Source organism: Phymastichus coffea, unplaced genomic scaffold (assembly GCF_024137745.1).
Source record: "Phymastichus coffea isolate CEN01 unplaced genomic scaffold, Cenicafe_Pcof_1.1 PCOF00001, whole genome shotgun sequence".
NCBI classification, from domain to species: Eukaryota; Metazoa; Arthropoda; class Insecta; order Hymenoptera; family Eulophidae; genus Phymastichus; species Phymastichus coffea.
Genome location: NW_026706812.1, coordinates 13221008 through 13243168, shown reverse-complemented (window position 1 = coordinate 13243168; position 22161 = coordinate 13221008). Strand labels below are relative to the sequence as shown.

The 22161-nt window shown below is 39.1% G+C and overlaps 1 protein-coding gene across 1 annotated transcript in view; it reads right to left on the bottom strand.

Annotated features, from left to right (window-relative positions):
* LOC131669299 (serine/threonine-protein kinase grp) overlaps positions 1 to 21172 on the bottom strand; it is a 493024-nt gene extending 471852 nt beyond the window's left edge. The window contains exon 1 of the mRNA XM_058944280.1: positions 21056 to 21172. The gene's annotated coding sequence lies outside the window, so the exon portion shown is untranslated. The remainder of the gene's footprint in view (positions 1 to 21055) is intronic.
* Between the last annotated feature and the right edge of the window lie 989 nt (positions 21173 to 22161).

Genomic DNA, 22161 nt, shown 5'->3' with positions numbered 1-22161 from the left:
AAAGTTCAGTCTCCGCGGCAATTACAAGTGGTTGGATATACTACCTGACATGATAGTAGCTCACAACAATAGAAAGCATCGAACTATAGGGATGAAACCAGTAGGTGTCACTGCAAATAACGAAAATGAAGTGAAAAGAAAATTTGTAAGCGATAGACGCTTGTTTAGTGAAGTTAAATTCAAAACTGGCGACAAGATTCACGTGAGAAAGTCAAAACATATATGTGAAAAAGGCTACAGATCTAATTGGTCTACCGAGATCTTCACTATTGATCAAGTCAACAAAACCAAGCCGATAACTTATCATCTGCGAGATTATCAAGATACCCCCATCGCTGGTGGATTTTACGAACAGGAACTTCAAAAAGCCATGTATCCGAATAATATACCTCGTTGAAAAAGTTCTTAAGAGATGTGTAAAAAAACTCTATGTGAAATGGCTTCAATTTGACAACTCTTACAATAGCTGGATCGCTAAAGAATGGAATCGCTGAAAAATTTTTTTTTTGGGGAAGTCCCAATCTTTGCTCTCAACAGTGAGGTACTGCCATTCTAAATAAAGTCCCTTATATTTTTTTACAAATAATAATAAGGAGATACATGGAACTAATACTTTTCCTCAGGGAGTTTTTTTCTTTATTAATAAAAAACTTAGTCTATACAGACGTCTACCATTTCTTGTTGACATTGAGTTACACGGTTGAGAGGTTTGTACTTTCCGACCCACTCTCAAAATTGAAAAAAAGAGCTAAAATTAATTGAGCTGACATTTAATATAATGAACGAGAGAGAAAGAGAGAGACGTCTACATTACGATGTCTGTGATGAAGTTGTTTGTCCAAGGTACTTTTGAAATTGATTATAAGATGATTTTGTCTCTGTATCTTTGCTTTTTCGATCCCACTCCCCTTTTTCCTACGTATCTTTGATCTTTTAATCAAGGCATTTGTGACTGCTGAAGCTGTTCGAGCAGTACAGTCCTTATTTCTGCATCTTCGCTTCAGCTGTAACAATCTCTTTGCATTCAGTCTTCTTTCCATCAATTGTCGGATAATCTTCTTGATCAATATCCTCAAATTGATTACATTTAGTTTCATATTCATGTCTGGACGAAACGTTTTGATTAGTTTGGAAGCACTTTGATAAAAACATATTGGAGCCATAATGTAGAAACTGCTGCTGCTGCTGCTGTTGCTGTTGAAAGAATGATGTTTAATTGAATTGAAATTCGCTTATGTAGTCTGGTCTCCAGATTTTTTTCTTTTTAACATCACCGAAATAGCTGCATAGATGTAGTCTCCGCTCTTGAAACATCACCTAAGCCGCTCACAGTAATTGCTATTTTTCTTAAATGTTAATACGAAGAAATATTTCTTTTTTTGAGGTGATGAGAACCCCAATTCGCTCTCATCTGTGAAGCACTCCATTTATCATTACTCCTCCAATCATTTATTTACAAGCTTACAAAACTATTGTACAGAGAATTTAAATTTATCTTCTTCGATGTAATTAATAAAGAGCTTGTAGTACTGCATTTTGTCGAGCAGTTCATAGTAGAGATTGTTGTTCTCCACCAATGCTCTGGAAATACATTTTGGGAGAAAGACTTGAAACTTCGCTTTGAGCTCCGCCACAACATTAGTTCCAAATCGGTAGCGACATGTCTTAGCATAGTTACGATATAGAAAGTAGTATTCTCATAGTCATTAAGGTCCTTTTTGAGGAAAAACTTACCCATAGCAACTTTATTCAGGCTTTCGAAATCCACTCTATAACGAGAGAAATTTATCAGAGCTCTGCTTATTGCTCTGAAAGTGTTCTCGAAGCTGACGTTGCCCTTATTCTGATTCAAAGTTAATATTCACTTCTTTAATCTGTGACGAGAGCAAGCGATGCGCTCACAAAGCCATTAAGTTGACGACGAAAGTATAGATGTTAGAAAGAGAGAGAGAGAGAGAGAGAGAGTTAGGGGCGTGCGTGCCTCACGTAGGATTAGGCAGACGCGCGTCGCGAACCAATTAACGCATTGGTCATGCGCCGTCTAATAAGTAGGTCAAGTGGGAAGAGAAAGAACGAAGAGGAAGCTGTCGATCGTGGAAGAAAACGAACGACACAGAAGGTTTCGAGTCGATCGGAAGTACAGACGGTAGCAAGTTGATCTGCAGTCAAGACGGTTTAGTCGGTCAGCGGTACAGAGTCAAAAGTGCAGTTGAGAACAAAGGGGTCAGCCGAATGTACACGCCGCCAAGGAGCCGAGAAGAACCGACAGGAAAAGAGGACGAGTGCCTAATTCCAGTATCTGCTTGGGACGCTACCCGGAGGAGCCGGCAGGAGTTGCCCAACGACAGCCATGCCTCCCGTTCCTGCATCGAAGGTCAAGGCTCGTAATCTAATATCTTTCTCTCTCTCTCTCTCACTCTATCTTCAGCGGTATGGCACAGCATGTAATTGTAAAAGTCAGGTAGGTAGCAGGGCACGCACGCGCCGGCTACCTGCCCTAATTATGGTCGGTGTCATAAATTGTTCAGGTAGAGTACCATCAAGGCGATCCCTAGCCGGGCGGCTTTCTCTTCTAGTTTAAGTAGGTTAAGTCGGTTCGTCATCATGGCGGTCATCTGCCGGGCGACGCATGCTGTATATATGTTAGATTAGTAAGCGCAATAAGTTAGTTAATTCGTTTATTGTATTGGTATTGTATTAGGTGTTAAGAACACCGTTGTGTTCGTTAGTGTTAAGACGTGTTTGCAACACTGTTGTGTTCATTAGGTTAAGAGTTTGTAAAAGCTGGTTATAGCTATAATTTTGCGGTTTGTTCATGTACGGTTTTTGAAGTTTAAATGTAATTTCAATTTGATTTTGGGTTTGATTAGATTTTGATTTGAATGCGAATTTTGTTGTGTGTATAATTTCTTAATTACTTTCATTTCTTTACCTCCCCCCTCCCCTCTCCCGCCTCGATTGCTATGAGCGAGTACGTCTCACTTGTCCACCTTAAAAATTGATAACGAACGAGCTTTTAGTACAAATCTGTTGTATGGAGGTTCTTTGCTATGCTGATGCTGCTACTGAAACTCATTCTCACTGCTGGAACCGGAGATAATGATGCTCTGACCAGCTGCGCGTCGCTTTTCTAGCCAACCCCCCACTCTTAAATACCGAGCCGCCAATTTCGTTACTCCCTCTCTATTATTCTATTCTATCTTATCTTGAAAGTGGACGACAACTTTCTTTTTGAGCTTAGCTGACAGAACGACTGCTATAGTGCCCCAGGGAATTGTATCTGAAGAACCGAGCATTCAACAACGCTTGCCATCGTGCGGATATAGCGCCCTTTTTTTCCCACTCCGTTCGAACCCGATGAAGTTTACTGCGGATAGTAAATTGCTCAATTCTGATTATTTCTTCTTCCTCAAAATAGCGTCGGTATGTTAATGCTGATCTTTACGGTGTGCGACTTAATCCCCTTGACCTTCTTAATGGAATCCTGACCTTCCTGACCTTCTATGCTGATAGCATACATTTTGCTGCGGAGGCCGATAAATTCGAGCCTAAGTTTACCGGCACACTCGTCCTTCATTACTCCAAGAACTTTCTTATTGACCAATGGAAGACCATATAGATTTTCTTTAGAATAGTCTGACGTGTCGAACTTGTCTAGATTATATTTCATCACCTCGTAAACGTTCATTTTCTTCAATTTGTAGATGAGACTGTCGGAATCGGTATAGAGTAATTTACATTCATCGTCGAATGTCTCTTTTATGAAGTTGTAATGAAAATCGTAGACTAGAATTTTGGACAAGTCTAACACGCAGAGTCCGACGTATATAGGTTTGCTAATGAAGATGCTTGTCCATTACAGCTGAATCGTCACAAAGTTCTCACCAAAGATCGAGCTGCTGTGGAAGTTAGGTGCAGCGATACGAGCCTCAGTACCATATCGCCCCTTCTAATTGCTGACGAGTATAACGTCAATTCTTTTTCTCTCACACTCCATCGTCGCCGTAGACTGCGTTAATCATTAATTTGTAGAAGAGTTTTTCGACCTCGTTCCAAGATTGATTTTTTTCTCCGTATTAAGATCAACTTAAGCCTTGAGCCAGGGACTTAGCTTGAAGCAGATCGCTCGATATACTTTACGCAGCTTAAGTTTCTAGGTAAGATCTTGCATTAGCGCCAGGCATTGGATAATTAACCTTCTTTATGATAGAGAGTAGTGAGAAACTTCTCCTGTATAGATGCTGGAGTTCGATGTTCTGGACAGAGTGGAAGATCCTTGTGTGCATCGTGTAGTTTCTGGGGATATATCAAATAAACTTCCAGAATGTAACCGATGGGACTATCGTCTGCCACATAGAAGTTGAGTGTCTCCGGATGCTTAATCTACTGAAAATTCTTATAGGATGGTGTGATGTTAATAGCACCTATTATTTTATATTGTTTGAACTCTCGTGGTTGTCGCGTTAATGAGTAATTCGTTTGCATTTTAAAGTATTAAATTTGAAAAATTATGCAATGCAACGATTACCGAAAATCGTTCGACTCGCGTAGGTTAACAGGCGGCTGAGCGAAATAGCCGCGATCGGTTCGAGAGAGAGAGAGAGGGCGCGTAGGGGCAATGACCGGGAGGGGAGAGTTCGGTAGCCAGTATGACTGTGTCACTCAGTCCGTCTACGTCGAGCTAACCCTTTCGAGTCGGCAACGCGTTTCTTTTGGTGGTGCGAGATCCAGGGAGACGAGAACTTTGGTGTAGTGAGCGGAGTGCGGAGTGGCCGTGCGAGTGAACGTGCACTCTCACAGCAGCAACAGCAGCGACAACCATAGCAGCAACAACTACAGCAGCAACAACTATAACAGCAATAACAGAGGCAGTGCAGCGAGCGGCGTAGCAGCTTATCTGCGGTTTACATATCGGATACGGTTGGCCACCGTATCCTCAACTATCTCGCGGTAGGTGCACCTCCCCTTTTTGTTGTTAGCGTGCGATCCCGCGCAGCGTGCGCGAAGAAATTGTTTATTGCGCGCGAGCGGTTAGTTCGCGTCGGTCGCGATTTTCTCTCTCTCTCCCACCCAGCGTATTGTCAGTTGTATTTGCGTGCGCAAGTCTCTCGGCAAATCCCCCGTGTATCAGATTTATCCAATAAAGCGATCAGTAGTTATTGTTAAACCGAATCATTATTTTGTCTTTCCTTTGTCCGGAGTTCGCGTTTGTTTACGTTCGATTCGAATAAGCCGGTAGCGTAGCACGGATCACGCGGAGATCGGTAGAAGCGAATCGCCAACCAAGTTTCCAGCAGCGGCCGTAGGAGCGCTGCTAGGCAAGAGCAACAGCGCCGCCAAGTGGCGAGTTTAGGAACCCAACTCAGATTGGCAAGGAGACTCTGCGCAGGCGCACTCCCTGGCAAGGTAGGTTGACGTTCTTTCGGCACGTAGATAACAAGGCGTCGTTTAACCGAAATAATAAATACAGTTAATAGGTCACTGGTTAAACGGCAGCCTGTTACAGCAATAAAAAAAAATATATATATATGATGACTTGAAATATAATCAAAAATGGACTTTACTCTAGTTTCTTATGGCGCGAAGTGTTCCATAAGTAGAGCTTAAGTCTTTTTGTTGAGAGGATATGATACAGCTCAAGTTTCTTATAGCGCGAAATATTCTATGAGTTGAGTCTAAATCACAATAGGAAAGTGAAGTATTGCTTAGATAATCACTAGAGAGAAACGACTTAGGTATAAGCCAAGTTTATTCAATCTTGAGCGCTCACTTTGCAAGGCTAGAAGAGAATACGAACCTGTGCAAAATTTATCTTATTTTCCCGCCTATTTTGGCAGGATGGCCCTCTTCATGCTGTTTATGCAAGTGTGCAAAATTATTTTCTCTTGTTTACAATAAAATAGACAGCGCTAAACAAAATCTAAATCGTGTAAAAATTACAGAAGGTGATATAGATAATTTTAGTATAATTCACACTTATCGTAAAAATCGGAGTAAAAAGTTATTAACTAATAAAGTTAGTTAATACAATAGCGCAAAATTTACAACAAAATAATAAGGAATTTTCACATATAGAAACAGTTTATCGCTTCTAGATATAATTCAAAAACAAAACTACTTAAATTAGTTAATATTTGAATAATAATTAATTTTCGAATTTTTGTAAAATCTTATAATGTAAATATAAAATCGGTTAATTAAAATTAATAAATTATCACAATACTGTTATTATATACAGAATTAACACTTTTGATTCATATACTCTTATTTGTTTAAATAAATTATTAATTGTTTATTTATTTGTGACGAGAGCCACGGTTCGCACTGTTGGTTCCGCCAACGTCTCTCCCTTCCTGGTGACAGAGAGAGAGAGAGAGAGAGAGAGAGAAAGAACAAAGAATATGATTTGGACGCCGGTAGGGTTGGCACGCGTGAGACTCCGTCGATTGCCCATACTCAGGGGTTTTCGGTGGGAGGCGCTCGATGTCCGACAGTAGACTGCGACAGCGAGTAACACGCTTTGTCCGCGCCGTCTGATTGCGTAGTTGTGACGTGGCCTTTGTGAAAGCGTGAGCGAGGATTTATTCTGTGACGCGTGTGCAGCGGAGTGTAGGTGTTTGCCACGAGACCTGTTGTTTCAAGAGAGAGGCTGGGAGGTTCCTTGAACTAACCATCAGTATCTGCACAATCCAGGGACATCGAGCAGTTTTCCTCCAGGTTGGTCGAGTTTTTTTTCTCTCTCTCGTAAGATCGCGTTGCCGGCAACCCGCGGAGGATAGGGAGGCTTAGCGATTATTTCGCTCGAGGGCCTATGGAAAAATATAGAGTATAACTCGTAATCGTCGCGTCGACCGGGTTCCATGCGATTTTTCGCAGAAACTCGCGGGTGCGGTAGTGCGAGAGTGCTATTGTTGTCACGTCGAATCACCGATCAGAATTGTTGAACTCTACAGACAAATATATGTATTAAAATGCGCGATCGAACATCCGTGGACTGTAGTCGCGATCGACGTTGTAGTTGCCTCGGAGCAAGAATCGGTTTCGGTACATGGTGGTTTTTCAGGATTTGTTTACGAAATGGGTCGAGTTGAAATCCTTACGGCCGGCAGATGGAAAGGCCTTGCTTGCGCTTTTGAGGAGCTTGTTCTTTTTAGATGGGAGATGCCGGAATACCTCATTAGCGATACTGCACAGGCTTATAAGAGCAAAATTTTTCAGGAAACATTGCAGGCGTATGGTATGGAGCATATGCTCTGTCCCACCTATCACCAGCAAAGTGACCCGATGAAACGCGTAAATCAAACGTTGAAAACTATGATCGCTATTGTTGTCGAGATTGATCATCGTACGTGGGTCAACACCTCCACGAGTTTAGTCACGCGATCAATACCCCGATACAATCGACGACGAGGGTTTCGCTTGCGTTTTTAAACTTCGGTCGCCATCCGAGGCCCGTGAAAAGCTTGCGCCGAGAGGTGGAAGAGCGTTCACCCATCCTGAAGATGAATTCAGAAGTCTGGAAGGATCGTCTGCTACGATTGAACGCATTGCGCGATTTGGTCGCGAAACATTATTGAAGCGGCTCAAGAAAAGCAGAAGCGTCACTACGACAAAAGTCGAAGGAGCGCGACGTTCCAAATTGGCAACTTGGTGCTGCGGAAGTTATATTCGCTTTCGAACGCGGCCGCGGGAAGGAATGCGAGGCTCGAACCCAAATTCGTTGGCCCATACCGGATACTGAAAGTCGTCTCCCCCGAGATTTATGAGTTGGAAACCGATAATAAGCGCCAGACCATGATGTTGCATGTGTCTGAGTTGAAGAAATACACCTCGCAGCGCTGCAGTGTTAGAGTAAATAAGTAGGTGTGATCGTAATGGCGTAAATGTAGTATGGATGTGTATTTAGAGATGTTTAATCATGCATGATGGTGAGTGGGTGTAGGGGAAAATTGTATGTGTTTGTTACAGGTTGGAAATAAATGACGAGGTAGCTCAGTTTGTCGTCCTCACGGTGGGCATCGTCGTGAGTGACGGTGAGTTGCCGGACCTGACTGACGAGGAGCCGTCGGGTCCGCTTCGGGAGCTGGTCGGCGACGACGGGACTGAGAGCGATACATCCGCTTCCGTCTCGTCCACGTCGATTACACCATCGTTCATTCTCAAGAAGTCGATGAAGATAGAGATTGTGGGGATTCTCGGGCTCAGGGTAGAGGCCCGCAGAGCAACTCCGGGCCTTCCTGAAAAGCTCGAGACCTCTCGAGAGACCCGGCGGAGAGAGTACGGAGGTAGCCTAGCTTTGAGTGAACTCCGAGCAGAGAAGCCGGAGATACCAACACCTCCGCCCCGGCCCGAGGGCCGCAAGGTATACGACGATGTCAATCGAGGCGTTAGGTTACGTTTGCGCGAATAGTCTCGTCCCACCTTGTTGAGGCTGAGGGCACCGACGGCGACCTGGACGCAGGCCATTCAGAAGTGTCCCTCGTTCAGGCTCGCCACTCTCCACATTCGCTCGTTGACAAGCATTCAGCCGCTGGACCGGCGGACACCCGCTGCAACACCATCAGCAGCGAGTGAATCCACGACTGGGGTAACGGCCAAACCGTTGCCTCGGGGATGTGATGGTTTTACCAACGGTCTTCTCGAGGTAATAGAGGAGGACACAACGGCGAGTGGCCCTGTTCGACAGGAGCCACCCCGGGTAGCACCGCAAAAACATGTCCACGCGAGGCTCTCATGGAAACCGTTGGCCCTCCAAATGGCCGATCCGTTGTACCAGTGCCACCGAGAAGAGCCAGGTACTGGTATTTCCCCGGCAGATTACGTCGTGGAGAGGCGTCGTTAGGAACAGGAGGAGCGTGACGGCATAGGCCGGCGTCGGAGGAGGCGGAGACGTAGGATGAACCTGTCCTCACATAATATCGAGTCACCGCTGCACTCGAGGAGGCCGGTGAGTCCCACCCGCGTTTCTTCTGCAGTGAATCCCCCCTAGAGTTTTGGGAGATGATAGAGGAGATGAAGGTTCTGCTCGACGAAGAAGCAGGCCTTCGGAGACGACAGTGCCGTTACCGTTGCTGGTGCTCTCGCCGAGCATTTCGTCACTGGCGGGGCCCGGGACAGTCTCGGCGTCATCGCCGCGTTCGTTTTCGCGATCGTTGGCGTCGCCGCCACGTTCGCTTTCGCGATCGTTGGCGTCGCCGCCACGTTCGCCTTCACGATCATCGGTGCAGCCGCGGCGATCGCTTCCGCGATCACTGGCGCCACCGGCTTAACTGGCGCGCATGGAATGACTCGACAGAGCGGGCAATCGCACGATTAGCACGTACCTTCGCCGACAACTCTCTCTTAAAGGAATCTAGAGCGAGAGGTAGGTCTCGAAAGACCATGCCCGTCGTGCAAAGGACGGTTGGGCCGATAATCCCGAAGAGGGTCAGGGCGTTCACGCGAGAAATAGCGAGAGAACGCTTAACTCGATGGGTTGCGGCATTTGATAGGATTTTGCTTCACACAGGGAGTTTCACCCAACATTTTTTATTTTTGGAATTTACAGATGGACCGGAGAATTGTCGTGGAAGAAGAGACCTTCGAGGTGGTCATGCAGATGCTACTAGATCTGTCGTCGGTCGCGCTCGATTCGGAGCTGGACGTGCTACTCCATCGGTGCTTCAACTGCCGAACGGGTGTGTACCCTCGCTCCGCCTGCCCGCGCCCGTCTAGCGGAAAAACCCTGTGCCACAACTGTGGTCGCCTAGGCGTGAGTGTTTGGAGCTGCTCGCGTTGTCAGGAAGCACATATCGCCGAGAAGGCGAGGAAGTTTGAAGAGGGAGTGATTCGGGCCGCTGGGGCCGATTCCGGCCGGGGCACGCCCGTTGAGAACGCGCCAGTTACCATCTGGGGAGGCAGAGGCTACTGCATTACCTCGATAGAAGCATTGTCGGGCCGGGAAGAAGAAGCGTGCCCAATACCAGCTGTACTTGCAGAAACAGCAACAGAAAATTACTTATGCCGGTGACTCCGCCATGCGAATCCGTGAGGGAGAGCCGTTTGGCCAGCCAATTGGAGCGCCACGAGGAGCATGACCGTCGTCGCACGTACCCTCACCAGGGTGATGCGGGTGTCATTGCTCCCGTGACTATGGAGGTTGATCCTGTAGTGCCCGTCATGCGACAAATCCCGCAGACGGTGCCGCCAGAGAGGCGCACTGGTTAGCCGATCGAGGTCGAGCTCCGAAGACTTCGACTTCGGTTTTTTAAGCGGCGGGCGGATGCGCTCCGAAGGAGCGTGCGGAAGGGAGATTGTCGGGAGCGACGGAGGTTGGGTGACCGTAATTGTTTGTTAGTTCTTTGTCATGTTCAATTGTCGTCGTGGGCTTGGCACGGTGAAGCCGGTCGAGACGTGGGTCAGGCTTTGTTTGACTGCGATTGTTAGCCTTGGGAGGGGAGATGTACTGAGACCAACGGCTCGCGCCGTTGGCTCCGTCAACGTCTCTCCATTCCCGGTGACAGAGAGAGAGAGTGAGAGAGAGAGAAAGAGAGAGAACAAAGAATATGATTTGGACGCCGGCAGGGTTGGCACGCGTGAGACTCCGTCGATTGTACACTACTCAAGGGTTTTCGGTGGGAGGCGCTCGGTGCCCGACAGTAGACTGCGACATCGAATCGGTGTAACACGCTTTTTCCGCGCCGTCTGATTGCGTAGTTTTGTCGTGGCCTTTGCGAAGGCGTGAGCGAGGATTTATTTTGCGACGCGTGTGCAGCGGAGTGTAGGTGTTTGCCACGAGACCTGTTGTTTCAAGAGAGAGGCTAGAAGGTTCCTTGAACTAGCCATCAGTATCTGCACAACCCAGGGACATCGAGCAGTTTTCCTCCAGGTTGGTCGAGTTTTTTTTCTCTCTCTCGTAAGACCGCGTTGCCGGCAACCCGCGGAGGATAGGGAGGGCTCAGCGGTTATTTCGCTTGAGGGCCTATGGAGAAATATAGAGAATAACTCGTAATCGTCGTGTCGACCGGGTTCCATGCGATTTTTCGCAGAAACTCGAGGGTGCGGTAGTGCGAGAGTGCTATTGTTGTCACGTCGAATCACCGATCAGAATTGTTGAACTCTACAGACAAATATATGTATTAAACGGAATTTGTGAGTGATAATTGTGTTGACCATTCCTGCCTGTTCCTTCCTGCGCGCGTCGAAACGTTGCCTTTCGCATCCCCGGCGAAGCAGCTTGGCCTTTCGGGCCCTGATTTCTAAAGAATTCGTCATGTTCTCCGGCTACAGGAGAAAAACCATGACATATTGATAACAGTAATAACTAAGTTGTTATTAATGAAACGAATTCTCACTCATCTTTCTAAGATACCTGCACAGCACTAAAACATTTCATTGAAATATTCAATGAAATATTTCACAAAAACATTGTAGGAATATTTCAGGAAAGTTTCCGAAATAATTTTGGAATGTTTCAATGAAATATTTTTAACAATATTTCTGGAATGTTTTGACAATGTTTCATTGCAATATTCCTTGTAGACTTTGGAAATATTCTATTGAAACTTTTCTGAAACCCTGCAGAAACATTGCTAGATTCATTTCATAAAATGTTGTTGAAATGTTGAGTTAACTTTGCTTGATATATTGCAAGAAAGTTTCCGAAATAATTTTGGAATGTTTCAATGAAATATTTTTAGCAATATTTCTGGAATGTTTTGACAATGTTTCATTGCAATATTCCTTGATCGTCTGGAACTCTACCAGACTTGTGTAAATGAAAATACGAATCAGTTTTGCATAACGAATGAAAGACAAAGAGAAACCAAAACGTCCATATTGTTTGAAGGACTCGTGAAAAATGTTGACGTACTCTACATTTTGTCAAAGTACTTGTTTTCTTTGGATTTTATAAACTTTTATGAAGCATCCAACAAATGAGGACAATTTATCTTGGAGCAAATTAATTTCCCGTTGCAATTTAACCCGTCTTGGATTGTATATAAGCGCCAAGATGGTGTAAAACTAATGCTTATGCATTCTAAAACACTAAAATTCTCATGTATGTGTATCGGTGTCTTATCAAATTCAGGGCCACACATTATAATGGCACTTTTGAAAAATCAAATGGTGGTCTCAAAATCAAAAGGTAATGAATGAAAAACTTCTTTACATACCATTGATCTATCGGGAGTCGACGTAACAAAAGTAATATTAACAATTTTGAATGATTCATTCTTGGTAAACACTTGTCATATTGCCGAGGTTCGAGATAATTTTGAAAACGATTTCAAAATGTTTAATTTAAAAGATTTGTAATTGCAAAACGACAATACGAGACTTCGATCTTTGAAGAAACCGTATGCTAAAAGTCTCCAGACGTTATCTCTTATATATAGCAAATCTATTCTTGTGAAATATTTATTAGAGTTCCTATCTGACGAAGGAAACGAAGAAAATGATGGTTGCCACCTGAAAGCTCTTCATTTGCAAGATACATATTGTATGGATGACGAGTACTTATTAAGTGATTTGTTATCACTAATTTTTTCAGCAAATAACAAAATAGAAACATTTTGTATGAAATTGACTAATAAGACACAAGACTGGATTGTCTTTAAGGGGTTGCTTTTGTTATCATTCCATTTGCTGATGGTACTAGTCAATGCGGTCCATCTTATTTAATGCGATGGTAAATTTTTTTACGTAATGTTCAATTCTATTTCTATTTCGCTGTCAGACATAAAAGATCGTTGTTTTGAGAAAAAAGTAGAATATTCGATTAATATTCAACTTACACGTGATGAGTCCTGAATATTTTCCTGGTTGTTCATACACCCGTGACATATACATATACCATTCATGTATTTTTACTTTAATGAGATAAAAAAATATCGAATGATATTACTCTAAATTTTCTTGACGGTCCTTGTTTTTCGTGCTTAATGAAGATGTTTCGTGAAGCAATGGAAATTGTACAGTAGGCGCTTTTTTTAACACTTGAATTGTTCCAAAACACTTTTTTTAATAATCTGACCGTTTTCATTTAAATATTTACGGAAAAAATTTCGAGAAATAGTCAATAACAGTATTGTACAATGGTTAAGCGAATACAACTATAGGAATATCTGATAGTGATGAAATCGAAAATACACATCACATAGTTTTTCATATTGCATTGTTCATTACTATATACAATCAATAACAATATAGAATTTAACAGCAATGATAAAACCAATAAAAACATTTTACAACGTAATGTGCCGTCAATTAAACGCAAGATAATCATGGAAAACAATTTTTTATAAATGCGAGGCATTGCAAACAATTGTAGCTCTCATGACATTGTCGAAATATTTGAAATTACCATTGGACTCTTTATAATTATTCCAAGTTGTTTTTAAATCGCAATGAACAGCTTCCATTGCTTATTCGAAAAAATAACCAAGATCAGTAATGTTAACATTGACAACGATAACAATATTAAATATAACTGTCTGATCGTGACCTTTTGTGGGCGACACAAAGAAGCTTAGTTCACTCGTTTGATTTTTTTTGTATTGTTGTTTTATACGAACGATTTATGCCTTGAATTTGTTGGTATTTTCTAGATTGGTTAGGAGAATGAAATAACTTAAACACTTTTTAAGGGAAAAGCCTATAACGGCACAAAAACTCTTTTATTAATTGACACTTACACAGAGAATTTTTAATGAGAAGGAAATTGGATAGAGTATAGAAAAAAAAAGAGTAACTGACGCCGCGGGAGAACAATGGCCGCGCGCACGCAAGGAAGCCACGTGTTGAACAACACACAACCGGCTGAATCATTCGAAGTACATTCGCACATTCACACACAGTTTTCCTTTTACAATGAAGAAATGCGATGATGGTATGATAAATGATGAGATAACGATACGATAATGTGTAGAATATACACGCTGTTCCGTTGAACAGAGGAGGTTCGCGAGGGAGCTCCGCACGCTAGACGATGTCGTCGACGACTGCCGGGCAAGCCGGAAGAGGAGAGCGTTCTCTCCACAATTGCCGCGCCAGCACCGTTAAGTGCTGCCACCGCGTGAGATTTAGGGGCTCTAGCCCTTGCAAATTGTTACGACTTAACAACAACTAATAATGATTAACATGTATTATAATGAGTACCTTGTTGACTGACTTTGCCAAGAAACAAAATAAAATGATACGACAAGAAATTAGAATATTATAAATAGAATAAAATGGAATAAGATTAGAAAATGACTATAGAATAATACTGATAAAAATCTATGAAAAAAGTGATACAAAATAAATTCATGAAAAAAATGATATAAAATAAAATTTATAAATAAACTATGGATTGAAAAAACAAATCTATGAAAAAAATAATTAGAAATTGTATTTGTTGACGGGGAAGTTAACTGCTAATAATCGAGTTGACAGCGTCTTTTACTTAGCAACCCAAAATCAAACTGTATGTAGTTTAAAGAATGTTATTCATTGCCAATTAATCTAAAAGTAAGAACATTTATATAAATGTATATGTGCAGTGGTTTATATAAGTCATTGAGAATCTGTACGTCTTCTTTCTTATTTAAGTTGTTATATGATAAACCAATATGTAGCATTTTTTTAATTTGGCGTTTCTAAAATTACAATTCACTATTGAAGTTGAAACGAAGAATAGCATCTCATTTCTAGATTTAAAATTGATTAAAAATAATAATAAAGTAGAGTTTAATTGGATTCGAAAAGTAACTGAAACTGATAGAATTTAAAAATTCAATTTGAATCTTAAAAAAAAACCAAAAATTTTTAATTATTTTCAACTTGGTTAAAAAGTGTTTGTACTATCCCATAATAAGTTTACACAGAAAATTTACTATTAGTCAATGATATTTTAAGAAATAACGATTACCCCATTCTTTTATAAACAAATACATAAAAGCACATGTTTAAATAGAAGAAAAAGGATGAAAATTCAAATAATTCTAATCGTTTGAAAGTAATTTATTGTTATACCACACAAAAATAGCATTTTCCAAAAATGTACAGCATTTCAAAAGGGCCATATTCCTCAAATTCCATTATTGAATAAACCGCTAGAAAAATATATATATTTAGGAAAAGATAAATCTATGTTATTAGATAGAACTCATATTGTGTATAAGTTTCAATGTAAAGAATGTCCAGCGGTCTATTTTGGTAAAAGTAAAAGATCATTAGAGACGATATTGAAGGAACATTAAAATAATATTAAGGGTAAAAATATTATCATGGTGCATAAGAATACCGTATCTTATGACTTTCATTGGAATAATACTAGGGTATGAAATCACGAAAGTAATTATAAGAAACGCAAAATTTTAGAAATGCATCATATTAATTTATTGAATAACAGCGTAACTAAGAAAGAAGATATACAATTTCTCAATCATTTATATAAACCATCGTTTAGTTTTCTTGAACGAGATTAGAGTTTGGAATTTTATACGATTTTGTCGTAATTGCAATTCGATGTTGACAATATATAAAAGCATAGCTATGTCACGTCGATACTAAAAAAACGCACGTGATGGGCTATGATAACTGATCATGTATCGATAATTTAACTTCCTATCATACCAGTTGTCAACCTTCCCGGAAAGATTTGTAAATTTATCTAGCGAGGTAGATTGGGCTAAGCGTGTTCTGCATATTAATACCGCGAATATTATGTATCGCATATTAATTTTGCAAAAGAAAGAGAGGGACAAGTCAGCCTATGGTATAAAAAGGCTTGATTAGGATCCACAACCGTTCAGTAATTCAGTAGTATATTTCTATAGTAGTATAGATCAGTAATATAGTACCATTACTATATTGCATTGTATTATTTTGAAGCTTCGCTACTCGGTTACTCAGAGCTGGAATTGTACTCTGCTAAGCATTGTAACTTGTTTTTTTTTCAAATAATAAATCATAATCAAGTGCAAACACTTGAGCCTCTTTCACAAGATCTCCTATAAGTCTGATCCTCTCAAGATAAGAAATTTAGTTATCTACTTGCACGCTCAACCGAAAGGTCGTTATCCCTTTAACCAATCTTTGTTTATCTCCCGACTAAGATACAACCTTTACCTACACGACAGTATTTTAAACGCCGTCTCGTCTAGCTATAACAATTGGGGGCCCCTCATTCTCGGTAATGAGGATCTTATCGCGGAATAATAAAAATAATAATGGTCGAAATACCCTACGAACGAAAACAAATAACACTCAAAATACTAATTAAAAAAATTAGCGAAATAGAACCAAATTTTGCGGCAAACAGGGAACTTACGTTTACGGAATGACTCGTATTCCTACATCAAAGATATCCACCCGTCGAAACCAAGCAAATTACCTGAGTTAAAGAATTACAAAGATTAAAATTTAATTTACAAGATTATATTGACACAAGCCCATTGGACATTTGCTGCAAAGATGACTTAATATTTGACATCCTCATTGAAATGACTAGCAAAAATTTAAATCCAGCATTTCCCATTAAAGCTATTACGGATATACGAGGTGTATTCAAAAAATACCCGGAATTTTTAAATTTCGCGGGTCTGGAGAGTCCGATTGTCAAAATTTTTTTTTATTGTATTGGTATACATGCCCCTGAAGTATAATAAAATTTTCAGCTATATTCACTATTTACTTTGTCTGCGGTAGTCGCTAAGGTTTGACGTGTTTTTATGAGCTCGGCGATTTTCGTTTTTTAAAAGAAATGGATCAAAGAATTTGTATTAAATTTTGCGTAAAAAATGAAATAAAGTGTAACAAAGTGTGTGAAATGTTACAAAAAGCCTATGGTGAGTCTGCTATAAAAAAAAACAAGTGTTTACGAGTGGTATAAGCGTTTCTAAGATGGCCGCGAAGACGTTGAAGATGACGAACGCTCCAGTCGACCCAGCACGTCAACAATCGATGAAAATGTGAAAAAAGTGGAAAAAATGGTTCTGAATGATCGCCGAATCACAATTAGAGAAGTTGCTGATGAAGTTGGCATATCAATTGGCTCATGTCATAACATTTTTTCAAATGTTTTGGGCATGAAACGGGTGGCAGCAAAATTCATTCCAAAACTGCTGAACTTTGACCAAACAAACAATCGCATGAACATCGCTCAGGAGCTGTTAAACGACGTCAACGAAGATCCAAGTTTGCTTGAAAGGGTCATAACTGGTGAAGAAACATGGGTGTACAGTTATGATGTCGAAACCAAAGCACAATCGTCCACCTGGAAGCATTCAACGTCACCAAGAGCGAAAAAAGCACGTCAAGTTCGATCAAATGTGAAGGTTTTGCTTACAGTTTTCTTTGACTGCAGGGGCGTGGTGCATCATGAGTTCTTATCACAAGGTCGTACGGTTAATAAGGAGTATTACCTTGAAGTTATGCGACGTTTGCGTGAAGCAATCCGAAAAAAACGCCCCAATTTATGGAAAACCAATTCATGACTTTTGCATCACGATAACGCACCTGCTCACTCGTCGTTGCTTGTTCATAATTTTTTGGTCAAAAACAATACCGCAGTCGTGCTCCAACCTCCATATTCACCAGATATAGCTCCTTGTGACTTTTTCCTGTTCCCAAAGTTGAAGAGATCCATGAAAGGACGGCGTTTTTCCTCGATTGAAGAAATAAAGGCCGAATCGCTGAGAGTGCTCAAGGACATACCAAAAAGTGAATATCAAGAGTGCTTCGAAGATTGGAAAAAACGCTGGCATAAATGTATTATATCTGGGGGGATTCCTTTGAAGGGGACCACATTGATGTAAACGAATAAATAAATATTTTTTTTGAAAAACGATAATTCCGGGTACTTTTTGAACACACCTCGTACACTTCAAAAAATCAAAATTAGATATAACCAAAATTCCCGAACTTGAACTAGTTGAAAACCGAATAGCTTACGAAACTGCAACTGAAAATTCAGGCATGTACAATGCGCCCACTCAACTGGCAGCGACTACAGCCGTGTCTATGACTAATACGTCGTCCGCTTTCAAATCATCAGAGATGACTCATAATAAATCGGAAAAAGTTGACTTCACTCCAACACGACATATTACCGTAGTTAATCGAATTAATTTTTTAAGTAGCCCAATTACCACGTATTATACTCCTGGAGCTTTCATAACAGGACTTATGAATTCCACACAGAACATAGTATCACCAATAAAAAATTTTAGCTTAAAAGACTCTGTTAATTTTGTACAAAAATTAGACGGATTTAATATAGCATTATTTATCGACGGTTGTCGCAAGGCACGCAGCATAGTTCTAACAATTAATAAAAGTGAACTGGCAAAATTAATTAAAATCAAATTAAGCGATGAGGCACTCAAAAGCGTACAAGGAAAAACGTTTGATAATGTAGAACAAATCATTACATTTCTAGACCTGCTATTCGGATCAGCAAAAACGTGCAATCAATTAACAGGTAAATTAGTGACCTTAAAACAAAAGCGTGGTGAATATGTAGTCACATTTTCAAATAGAGTAAAAAGAATGGCTGACGAACTCTTTGAAGCAGTAGTAAGGGAAAATCGAAACCATGCCGGATTTAGAAATCAACTTGAAAAAGATCCCCTTATAAAAAAGTGATGGAAGTCATATTGAAGCATTTTATTCGTGACCTGATTGGCCCAAATAAAAAAAACGCGAGAATTCAAATTGATTTTTGTTGTTTTATTATTTCAGATTTAATTTAATTTGTTTTTAGCAAAAAAATAAAATATAAAAAATATAATCTTTCATTCATCATTTATAATCATAATGTAGTTCATGTTTATCAGTTTTATCCCTTATAAAAAAGTGATGGATGCCACGTTGAAGTATATAGTGATCTGATGGCTGAGATATAATTGCGTGATATACTTACGTGGCGGAAAATAAGCATATAGATGTGGTTTTGAGTTGAGATTTTACTAATAAAAATTCAAATCATCATAATTTATCATACGGATAATTTTGAAGATAAGGAAGTAAAAAAAGTAGACTGTAATATTGTTTATACACTTATAATATGAAACAACGAAGAAATCGTTTCATAAAAATAATATAGGTTGAAATTGTTCTAAATATTTTCTATTAATAATCGAAAATTTGGTTTTTGAATGTGTGAAATAAAAGTTGTATCTTTATTCAAAAAGTAGAATAAAAGTTTAATAATAAATTAACCCGTTAAGAAAAAAATAGTATAAGATTATATTTATTGCAGTTTTTGATATAATAAATCATAAATTTGAAAACGTGTTTCATCACTAATACACATTTTCCGCTGTGATATGGGTTTTTTAAAAAAATGGAAAAATCTACCTTTGAAAAAAGTAATTTGTTAAATATGTTAATATTAATATAACAATAAGAAATAAAAAAGAAGGTAAAAACGCGTAAAGTTTATCTAAACCTATATATTTTTATTTTCCTATATGAAAAAGTGATGCTGAGTGAAGTAATTTTATTTATGACCTGATTGACTGAATATCGTCACGTGTGTCACAATTATGAGTAAATCGGTCATAATAATAAATCGAAGTACTTTACATCTATCAATACAAATAAGTGTAATAATTTGTAGGCATTAAACTGTAAATGACTTCCACATTCTCTCAATGGTATAACCTTAAAAAAATACGATAAAGTAATCTTAATGCACTTCAATTGCATTTATTTATTGACATATAAATTAATTGAATATATCTTTATTGTAAAGTTTAGCTTCGGATAAATATGATCAATATTGAGAAGAATGGTAAATTGATATTTTATATGAAATTCTGCGAATTTATTTCGGTGCAGTCGGCATCGTTAATTTATTTTAAATAAATTTTGAAATTTAATTTATAAATGTAAACAAACTCTCCAAATGGTTTCAGATGAACAATGGAAAAAACAGTTAAATTAAAATAATATATCTGTTGATATGGAGAAATCCTATGGAAAGCTTGATACCATGAACCAATACGTTAAAAAAGAAAAAAATTATTAGGCGCAGCTGATGGTTCTATCCTATCCTTATCCTTGCCTTATATTTATTTTTATTTTTTATTTCTATACTTTTTACATATTTTATTCCCGTCTTATCTTTAAAAAAAGATCAGTCGCTGACATCCAGCGTTGTGATTTGTTGATGCAAAAATAGAACGCGAAATTTTGAATTTTCCTATACTTTGAAATATTATTATTATTATATATCAAAGAGTGTAAGATTTCTATTTTAGCGATAAATTCAATTTATGAATAATTAACATGGATAATAAACTGCAAGAATGGAAATATGTTAGTAAATTGGTTTAAGAACATTATACGTCGTTTTGAAATTATTTGTACAAATTGTTAATTTTATAACCATCTCCGATACTACAATCAATATCGTTATGTTAAAATTTTATAGAAAGAAAAAGAGAATGAAAAAAATAAAATAGAGACTACATATTTATCTTTCATATATTTTAAATTAAAACGTATGCGAACAAAGGAAATTAATTATCAAAATATTAAACCCGTTAAATTAGAAGAATATTCACGGGTGTTTTCATAGTGGCAGCAAAAAGTACACGATGTTAAATGTATTACTCATACTAATATAAGATTGGAGCCATAATCACTACTATTGAATATGTAAGTTTAGTGTTGTATAATAGTATAATAGTATAATAGTATTATTGATCTTAGGTTGAATTAATCTTTTGAATAATTTTTCCGATATATCTTGAAATGAGTAAAAGTTCATCGATTTTTGAGAAAAAATGGGTGCATGTTCTATTTTTATTCATCAATAAATATTGACGTATGTAGTCTATTTTAAACAGCATGACTTATTCGTGTCCATTGAAATCTTGAAGTTGACATGTAAAAGGTTCAAATAATGTAATAAATAATAGTAAAACATTAAAAAAAAGCGCGCGAAGCACGCTAAATAACACTAGTAAAGTAAAATTCTTCATTCGCGGTTTATATTGGGTCATCAAGGCGCGTATGAGGAAAGCTGAAAATTTAGAATTAGCCACAACTAAAGCAATATAAATTGAACGAGAATTCAACGTACAGGAACCTGAAGAAATAACCAAAACAGTAAAAGCGCTGTCCCAACTTAAAGTAGAAACAGTTCGATTAATGAAAGTGGAAGATAGTAGCATCTGCCAAATTTGCAATAAACCAAAACACACAGCTAAAGATTGTTGGTATCGGATACCGTAGAAACAAAATCAGACACAGGCAACTACGCAACAGCAACAGAAGCAGCCCAAACAACAGCCATGGGCGGAGCCTCGCGCGGCAGCTAACGCTAGCACTAGTCCCCGCTCAAACCAACAATCACAATAGACCGCCCAAAATCAAGTTAAAACAAGCATACCAGTGTAACGGTCCTATCTATGAGCTCTTCTCTTATTTTCACTGGATTACTGCAATCCTCTAAACTTGTCAATCTACTTACATCAATTAGCATATTAAACGGCGCCACCTTATATATTATATGATTGTCTTTGTACCAGAGTCAAATTTTATGACCATATTAGGAGCGTGACGTCACCTACTTATAGATGGGTAATTCTTGGCTATTTCGATTGACTTGTAACCCTTAGGTTACGGATTTTTTTTTCAGTTGGCACAATTGTTGTACACATAAAACTGAGATTTTTCCCAAATTTTGGAGACGATACATTAATTATATCAAAAGTTATTAACATTTAAAGAAAAATGATAAAAAATTTTCAAACGGCTATATTTTAAAAACTAATAAAGATATCGAAGTCGGATTTTTTTCAAAATACTTATAATGCCTTAAAATTTCGAAATAATTACAACAATAAACAATAAAAAATTTTGTTCGAAAGTTATTAACTTTTTGTTTAAACAATTGCTAATATCTCAAAAAGTATATTTTTTTTTGAAAAATTCTTGCTCCTACGTATTCCTGAGGATTTTTGCTATCGAAATCAATCATAAAATTCAAGGGCCCGACATATCAGAAAGCGTAGCCCTAATCAAAAGAAGACGCCTCGGCGTAAGGCTGCGGTAGCGCTCCAGCGGACTCACGGTCGAAAGCGACCGGACACCGAGGCATCTTATTTGATTAGGGCTACGCTTTCCGATATGTCGGGCCCTTGAATTTTATGATTGATTTCGATAGCAAAAATCCTCAGGAATACG